This window comes from Sorex araneus, chromosome 8 (genome assembly GCF_027595985.1).
Source record: "Sorex araneus isolate mSorAra2 chromosome 8, mSorAra2.pri, whole genome shotgun sequence".
Lineage (NCBI taxonomy): Eukaryota > Metazoa > Chordata > Mammalia > Eulipotyphla > Soricidae > Sorex > Sorex araneus.
Window position 1 is genome coordinate 43,123,040 of NC_073309.1, and position 7,623 is coordinate 43,130,662.

General features: G+C 50.6%; 1 long non-coding RNA gene across 1 annotated transcript; it reads left to right on the plus strand.

Annotated features, from left to right (window-relative positions):
• The first annotated feature begins 643 nt into the window (after nucleotides 1–643).
• Nucleotides 644–1,574, plus strand: LOC129406868 (uncharacterized). The gene is made up of 3 exons (XR_008631298.1): nucleotides 644–767; nucleotides 1,122–1,279; nucleotides 1,527–1,574. It is a non-coding gene; the product is annotated as an uncharacterized LOC129406868 (long non-coding RNA).
• Nucleotides 1,575–7,623: the final 6,049 nt, after the last annotated feature.

The following is a 7,623-nucleotide window of genomic DNA, read 5'->3' on the forward strand; positions in this document are numbered from 1 at the left end:
CCCAGAGAGATAGGACAGCGAGGAGAGCACTTGTCTAGGACGCAACGTACCCCGGTTTAATCCTCACTATATGTAATCAGGAGTCAGGAGTGATCCCTGAGCACAGCCGGGTGTGGCCCCAAAATAAAAAACAAAACGTAACTTCCCCCAGTTTTCCTCTCCCAGCAACTGCCTCCTGGAATTTGCTTCCCCTGAGCGTCCCCCAAGCCCCACCCCGTACTCCCCCCTCAATACTCTTCTTCCTGACCCTACCCGGTAACCCCTTTTTCCTCAGAAGCTCCCTAAACTCCTTTTCTCTAGGCCTTTGCCCATCCCATCCCCAGTCCCTCTGAGGAACCTCAGAAGTAGATTTCCCAGGCATTCCCCTTCCCTGGGGAGTACACTCCTCACACCTAGAGGCTACCCTCTGTGGGCTGCCTCAGTTTCTCTCACAGCCTGAGTCTGGGCTCAAAGGTTTCTTGGGGTGTGTCTAGAAGGTGCGGAAGCAGCTAGGTGGAGATAGCTGGGTGGATCTGGGGCCCACGGGAGGAAAGGACTCTAGATCCCAGAGTCCAGCTTCCAAAGGGTGAGAGTGGGAGAGGGGCGAGGGGGAGGGAGGTTGGGAGTAGAGACTAACTAACCTGGAGGGACCTCGGCAGAGAGGAAGAGACGGGCCCCATGGAGGAGAAAGACAAAGGGACCAGGACAGGAGGAAAGAGAAAGACCAAAGACCACAGGTCAGTTCCAGATGACCTCGGCCAACCAGACAGCGAAGTCAGGACAGGCAGGTGCGTAGCAGAATTAGAAGCAGAAGACACCCAGGTAGGCACCTACAGATAACAGATAAAGCCCTCTGCAGGTATTGGTCAAAGGCAGAGCCCAGACAGGGATTCTCACCTGTCACACTCGCAGGCTGGAGCTAGATCTGTCTTTAGCCCCTTGCTACATCTGGAATCTTCCTTTGGAGTGGGGGAGGGGATGGAGAAAAGGAGCCCTCTCATCTACTCTAGAGTCACCATCATCTGTGGCTCCTCGAAGGCACTCTCTGAAGAGCTATGAATTGATGGGAGCTGGACAGTGGACATTCGCCTCACCCACTTGTCTCCCAGCTTGTTCTCTCTGGCTGTCTCTCTCTCTTCCAGGACCCCTGGCTGGGACCAGATAAGACCTGGGGGTGGGCAGAGTACCCATGTGGGCTCTCTGGACCATCTTCCTGCTGGTGTGGCCCTTGAGGGTTCTCGGATCATCCCTCTGCCCAAAAGAGCCTTTCTACTTCCTCCTCGCCATCATGAAGAAGCTGGTGAGGAAGGGAGATGCCGTGGCAAACTAGCAAGGGGTGGTGGAGTGGAGTGGGGGCATGTGTGAGGAAAGGTCAAGATTTTTCTTCCAAGATCTATTGTTTGGAGGTTGGGATCCTACCTGGAAATGCTCAACGAGGTGGTCAGTGAACTGTTCCCCTCGGTGCTGGGGGTGGAGGGGAAGAAATGAATCATCTCTCCAGTCCCTCCCTCCAAGATCTGATTCTCTTCCTGGCCTTGAAATTGCAGGAAAAAAAGAATGATGGCACGCTCTATACCCCAAATGATTTTTCGGTAAGTGTGGCGTTACTTCCATAAGGAAGCTAGAAATCTAAGCTCAGAGCACATGTGTGGTGTGAGGAGTTGGGGGAGGCGCAGAGCCATGAGGTGAGGCTCTGCCCCAGTCCTGCCCCAACTTCCAGCCTTGACAGCTCTATCTGGTCACTACTCGGGAATAGTGACTGGCGCGTGATGACAGCCAATAAGAAGGATGATCCCCGCCCCGCCCCACCCCGCCCCCAAGCTTCCTTTGTTCTGGGTTTGGGGTCTGAATGCTTTAAGGACAGCAGCTCCTTTGCTTCACACAAGAGGCCCTGCACTAGACCTGGCCGTGGTGCTTGGGAGTGACACTTGCACAGGGCTGATCCTCTAAGGACTGTTGGAGACAGGCTGATCATGCGGGGAGTGTCTTTATTCAACATCTGTCCCCTTCCAGCAGAGGGCAGAGCGTTCATACTGACCTTTTAGAAATGGTGGCTTAAAAGGCTGCGTTATTTGTGTTATTCCTTTTTGTAGTTTTGAGCCATACTGGAAGGTGCTCAGGCCTTACTCCTGGCTCTTTGCCCAGGGCTCACTCCTGGTGTTCCGGGGATCTTTGTGTGGGGCTGGGGACTGAGCAGGGTCAGCAACATGTAGGGCAAGCACCTTAATCCCTTGGCCCCTGTGCTCTCCTCTCCCAATTTTTCTTTTATTCTTTTTTTCGGTTGTTATTTTTGGGACACACCCAGTGATGCTCCAGACTTACTCCTGGCTCTGCTTTCAGAGATTACTCCTGGTGGTGCTCAGGAGACTTTTGACCTTATGGGGTGCTGGGCGGGGGATCCAAACCCATTCAGCCATGTATGTGCAAGGCAAGTGCCCCACCCACTGGAATATCCCACCAGGCCAGAGTTTTCTTTTTCTTTTTCTTTTCTTTTTTTTTTTAATTAAGGAAGTGGTGTTTTTTTTGTTTCTGTTCTGTGGTTTTGTTTTGTTTTTTAATTTTTTGAGGGTTTTTTTGTTGTTATTTGATTTGGTTTTGGTTTTGAACCATCCCCAGTGAAGCTCAGGACTCCCTTCTAACTCCATGCTCAGAAGTCACTCCTGACGCAGGAACCCTATACTATGTGGAAAAATGGAACCAGGGTCAACCACATGTGCTCTTTCTGGCTCTAGCTGGCTTGGGAGAAAAAAGCAACATTTTCTCTTTTTTTGTTTTTGGGCCACTCTTTGCTCTGGGCTTACTCCTGGCTTTGTGTTCAGGGATTCACTTTTGGAGGGGGGGGAAAACCCATATGGATTGCTGGGGGTCAAACCCAGATTGACGCACACAAGGCGAATAAATGCCCTATCCTACTGTCACTCCAGCTCCAGGAATGACTTTTCCTGACTCCACTATGGAAGGGCCCGTGTCAGCTCTGAGGGTCAGGACCACCCAGAACTTAGTTTGATGAAGGAGCTGAGATCCAGAGAAGTGAAGAAGTTTATCCCAGGCTCTGAATCAGAGGCCTTGTGGGGTGGGGACTTGGGATCAGGCCCAGAGACACCAGGTCCCTCTGTCCCCACAGGTGTGTCCTGCTGAGACGCTGGGCTGCTTCCGGCTGGAGCTGTCTGTGATTGCATTTGAAGAGGGCCCCTCCGTGGCACTAGCAGTGTTCCGCCTCCAGCGCCTGCTGGAATCTCTCGGGTCCCGGCTATGGAAGACTGACCAGGGCCCTTGTTTGCCCTGTGAGGGACACCCCCAGAGACCTGTCCCACATTTTCTGGCCAAACTCTTGGAGTTATTACAGGGGGCATGTGCACACAACCTGCTTCTAGCATGAGTCGTGGGGCACAGCGGCCTCCCTCGCCTGGGACGGTCTGGGTGGAGACTAGAAGGGACTTCTCACCTCCAGCCCCAGAGCCAGCGCAGAAGCCCTGTGGCTTCTCCTTCCAGGCCAGAGAAGCCCCCTTACCCGCCTTAACCTGGAGCCTTTCAGAGCTGGGGAGAAGAGGGAAGAAGGGAAAGAAGGTGAGGTCTGAACCCTGGGGGTTGGGGGCTGGAGTTTTAATATGCTGGCCCCACCTGCTCCTGTTCTCCCTCTGTTTCAGATACAGTCCAGTGTTGCCTGCTGACATTTCCCAGACCTCATTCCCCCACGTCATTCCTAAGTGTGCTCTACCGGAGAGCCAAGGGTCTCTAGTGGACTGGAGCCTGGCTCATTCAACTGGGGGACCTGGCTTATGGGATTGTAGAGCTGAATGTACAGGCGGTGGGAAACCTTCAAATAAAGTTATTGCCAGTGTTTGCTTGGTTGTGCCATTATATCTACCTCTGTAACCCAGGCTTGCATTTGTTTCTTATGGGGAAGCGGTCTCAAGTGGAAAATGTTAGAGAAGTTGTTTTTTTTTATTTTTTATTTTTGCTTTTCGGGTCACACCTGGTGATGCTCAGGGATTACTCCTGGCTATGCACTCAGGAATCACTCCTGGTGGTGCTCAGGGTACCATATGGGATGCTGGGAATCGAGTCCGGGTCGGCCATGTGCAAGGCAAACTCCCTCCCCGCTGTGCTATCGCTCCAGCCCCAGAGAAGCTCATTCTTGAAGGTCACTCAACAACAAAGCTCAGCTGTGATCCGGAATGCAGCCCCCCTGGTCTGTGACTCTTTTTTTTTTTTTTTTTTTTTTTTTGCTTTTTTGGGTCACACCCGGCGATGCACAGGGGTTACTCCTGGCTCTACACTCAGGAATTACTCCTGGCAGTGCTCAGGGGACCATATGGGATGCTGGGATTTGAACCCGGGTCGGCCGAGTGCAAGGCAAACGCCCTACCCGCTGTGCTATCGCTCCAGCCCCCTGGTCTGTGACTATTGATCTTACGCCCCCTCTGCTCTCCTTTCCAGGAAGGGGCAGAGCCTTGCCCAATAGCCTTCAGAGGAGAGCTTTTGTTTGTATTTTGGTTTTAGGGCCACACTCAGCTATGCTCAGGGCTTAACCCTAGTTCTGTGCTCAAGAATCATTGCTGGTAGGGCTCTGGGGATCATATGCGGTGCTGAGAGTTGAACAGGGGTCAGCCATTTGCAAAGCAAACACCTGCTGTACTCTGTCTCCAGTCCCTAGTTTGTCCTCTTTCTCCCTGCCCCCGTGTGTGTGTGTGTGTGTGTGTGTGTGTGTGTGTGTGTGTGTGTGTGTGTGTGTGTGTGTGTGTGTAATGCCAGGATTAAAACCAGGACCTCATATATGCAAAGCAAGCACTCTACCACTGAGATAAACCGAGACATGGAAGCAAGCTTTTCAAGTTGCCAAAGGTCACTCCTGCTGAGTGATAATTCCAAAGACCCTGTAGAGGACTGGGGATTGAACCCGAGTGAACTGTCTACAAGACAAGTGCTTTAACCTCTTGTTCTATCTCTTTGCTCCCCTCAGCCCTAAGCAGCCACCAATTTTATTATTTTGGCCTTGGGAGCCATACCTATTAGTACTCAGGGATCACTCCTGGTAGGACTTTGGAGACCATGAGTTGCTGGAGATCAAACCCAGATCAACCTCGTGGGCAAGGCAAATGCTGTACCTGCTGTAATATTACTCCAGCCTTTCAGTGATGTTTCTGGTATTTACCCGTGTGTAGCAGTGGTTTGAACAATCATTCCTGTAACAATCCTCTAACAATCATTCTCATGGACACGAAGTCACTGGCAGTTTATTTTTAAATTTTTATTATTAATTTTTTGCTTTTTGGGTCACACCCAGCAATACTCAGGGGTTACTCCTGGCTCTGCAATCAGGAATTATTCCTGGCGTTGCTCAGGGTGCTGGTGATGGAACCCAGGTCAGCTACATGCAAGGCAAATGTCCTATCTACTGTACTAACCCTTTGGCCTCCTCACTTGCAGCTTAGAGTTATTATGAGACTCCCCAGCGCTGCCAGAGAGGAGGACCATATTTTGTGTGTGTGGAGGGCACAACTGGCAGTACTCATGGTTCGTTCCTTATGGAGTTCAGGGGACCATATGTAGCACCAGAGATGGGTCCTGGATTGCCCCATGTGAGGCAATCATCCTACTTGTACCGTTTTCTGCAATGACAATAGGCATTTTCTTTTTCCCTTTTTGGTTTTCGGGTAATTCCTAGTGATGCTCAGTGAAACTGGCTAGGCCACTCAAGGTAAGCACCTTACTCTCTGTACTTTTTTTTGGGGTCACGCCTGGCGATGCACAGGGGTTACTCCTGGCTTTGCACTCGGGAATTACTCCTCAGGAATTACTCCTGTGGTGTGCAGGGGACCATATGGGATGCTGGGAATTGAATCCAGGTCAGCCACGTGCAAGGCAAACGCCCTACCCACTGTTATAGCACTCCAGCCCCTACTCTCTGTACTCTTGCTCAAGCCCACTGCAAGCAGTTTTTGGGGGTTTGGTTTTGTTTGGGGGCCACACCCACCAGGTGATGCTCTGGGGTTATTCCTAGCTCTGCGCTCAGGGATCACTCCTGGCATTATTCTGGGGTGCTGGAGATGGAACCCAGGAGAGCTGCATGCAAGGTATGCAAAGTACCCACTGTACTTTCTCTCTGGCCCCCCACAATAGACACTTTATTTGTGGACTGCTGTGTGTTCACAAAAGAGGGGGGCTGCAGCGGAGCTCTATCTCTCCCGCCGCCTGGATTCAGTAGTCTCACGCCGCTTCCCCCACCCCGGGGAGGCTGATGGAGATGGGCAGGTGAAAGAAGGAATGAGTGCCAGGCTGGCCGGTATCAGTTGCAGTTTATTCCAATCTCCATTCCCATTCTGCTTCTCTCTCATGCTTCTGTGTGTTCCCGCGTGCTTCTGTGTGTTCTACTTCTGTGTCTTCTCCGTTCTTCTCCCGTGTCCTCTCGTGTGTCTTCTTTTTGGTCTCTTCTGTCTCCTTCTTCTGTCACCCCGTCTCCTGTCTCCTTTGTCTTCTTCTTCTGTCTCCCGTCTTCTTGTCTCCTCTGTCTTCCCCCACAGTCTTAGTTTATGTAGCAAATGACATAGGGCGGTAACACAAAGGTAGGTTTAAACATTAACAAATCAACAAAGAAGGGTAAGACCATTTCTTGAGGAGATTACTAGGAGATCCATTCAAGGGTGGGATCCAAACAAGAGTGTGTCACTTTCTCCTTTCCTCAGCTAGTAATCCACTTACATAGTTGTAGTAAATTTACTGCTAATATTTCTAGCAATGTCATTCTGTATGAGCACAGTAAGAGATATAACCTTAAAGTTTGGCTCTTCCTGAGGACATCTCACTATACATTCCAGACCACAGTCCTCAGGCCAGGTTAATCTTCCTAACCCCAGCAGGGTCCTAGTCTCGTCGTTACCTTTGGATCATGACAGTATTTGTCTATGACCATGCTCTCAACTTATAGTTGAGTATTGTGGCGCTTTGGCCTGGCCCATTTCGATGGCAGGGTAGCTCACAGCTTGCCCTGGGTCCATTCTGTCTCTAGTCGGGACCCTGCTTTGGGGGTGCTAGGAACTAAGGGCAACTGAGTTGAGAAAGCAGATGCCCAAGAGTAAATATTATTGGAGTCAAATCAGCTCCCAAGTTACAATAGCATAAAATTAACTGTCTTCCTGTGTCCATACAGAAAGGACATTGCTTTATGGTAAACTATGCAAAAGACACTAACTTATAATACAAATTCAGAGTCCTTAGAAAGATCTGATCTTACAAGATAACAGAATCTGATTAGGGAAAAGATCATTAACTGGTTGGGAAGAAGGGTGCAGAGAAGAGTTTACAGATAAAGGAATGGGAGTGTCTGGGGAGCACAGTGATGGGTGTAACCCGAAAAACCTAAATTCCCTGCAGCAAGGCTGAAAGGACAAACCCAGTGTTCTCCTACAGACTGCTACATATAAAATGGGCTGGAGCCATAGCACAGAGAGTAGGGCGTTTGCCTTGCATGCAGACAACCCAGGTTTGATTCCTCTACCCCTCTCGGAGAGCCCGGCAAGCTACTGGGAGTATCTCGCCAGCACGGCAGAGCCTAGCAAGCTATCCATGGCGTATTCGATATGCCAAGAACACTAACAAGTCTCACAATGGAGATATTACAGGTGCCCACTGGAGCAAATCTAT